Raw genomic sequence first — 1,478 nt, 5'->3', positions numbered from 1 at the left:
TGCTAAAAGAGTCTAGTTTCATCCCRTCCCACTCTCTTCAGGCGTGTTAGCGCTCAGTTGTGGCCTGAAATATTGGTAGTAAAAGAGGCTGTGTCCTGTGCAGTGGAAAGTCCCATCTGACACAGACGCACTGAGGAGTGTATTCTTTCTTTAAAGCGGAGCCGTTTTATCGCGTGTAAGGCATCTCTGCTGATATAAAAGCTGACACTGAGCGGTTTGAAAATCAATCCATGGAAGCCCTAAAAGGTAATTTTGTTAAACTGCGCCCAGCTTTCATCGACGCAGCCAAGTCTCTGATGTGCAACACCAAAAGAAGCTAAAGGGACAGGAAAATGTAAAGATTTAATTTCAGATTGGGCTCGTGCGGCGTTGTCGGGACGGAGAGAGAACTGATCATACCTGACACCAGATTTACATCTGAGCCAATCAAGCAGCCCCCGCTAAAATCAGGGTTAAACTGCCTGAAGGTGCAGCCCGGCTGATGGTTTCCAGATGTTGGCTCTTGAAAAGATCTCACCATGGAAAGCTGTACTGCTTTAGAAAGCCTCCTTAGTGCTTGTAGAAATGTGAAAATGGGTTTGCCTTTTTTGAACGTTAAAAATAGACTCTCTTTAACAAGGTTACTTTTGGTCCAACTCTCAGTTACTATGACACCATTTTATTAACCCTAATGGGACAAACAAACACATGAAAATACAAGCAAATCATAAAAACACAGAAATCCTTAGCTGATGTTAAATACCACCAGTCATGAAAACGTTGATGGTTTTGAATCCCTTTCTGTCCAGAGTTTTAAACTTTCTCTTTCTGCTTCTGTGTTCTCTTAAAAAAAAAAAGGGGGGGGGGGGGGCATTATGGAAAATCTACTTTTTTGAGCGTTATATCATAAAGGTCATTCTTTCATCAAAAACATACCCAGGGTGTTGCTTTGACTCATTCATGCATGTTTGAGAGCTCCCTGAATCTCCTGTAACCACGTGGAGCTAAACACTTGCTGTTACAAAGCACCGCCTATTTGTACAAAGCTCCTCCCTGGAGCTCAGTCTGCAGCTGAGCTCCGCCCCGTAGCAACAATTAGCAAACACCTGGTAAAACTAAACATCTGTTGAACTTGTAGTATCAGCTACTTCTCAGTCCAGTCCTGTTTGGATTTAAAAAAAAGGCCTTCATAGAGGAAATGTAGTCAGAGGCCAATTTGATATTTAGTGATTTTCTAACAACTGAAGGTAACATAATTACATTGTGGTACAGAACTGAACTATTTGCCTGGAAAATACAGTAGATAATTCCCCACCTTTAAAATGTATTAGGGATCGTACAACTCCACACAGCCAGTAAAATGCTGGCCTAATAGCGTGGAATAGTCTTCCCTATGAGTTGCGTGCCATCTCTGACCTGGGTCCTGTTTAAAGCCCAACTTAAGACCTACTTATTCAAAAAAGGCATTTGATGTTTAATTTTTAGCATTTTATATATCT

This window comes from Austrofundulus limnaeus, unplaced genomic scaffold, assembly GCF_001266775.1.
Source record: "Austrofundulus limnaeus strain Quisiro unplaced genomic scaffold, Austrofundulus_limnaeus-1.0 Scaffold68, whole genome shotgun sequence".
In the NCBI taxonomy this organism is placed as follows: Eukaryota; Metazoa; Chordata; class Actinopteri; order Cyprinodontiformes; family Rivulidae; genus Austrofundulus; species Austrofundulus limnaeus.
Note: the sequence above shows the minus strand (reverse complement) of the source record.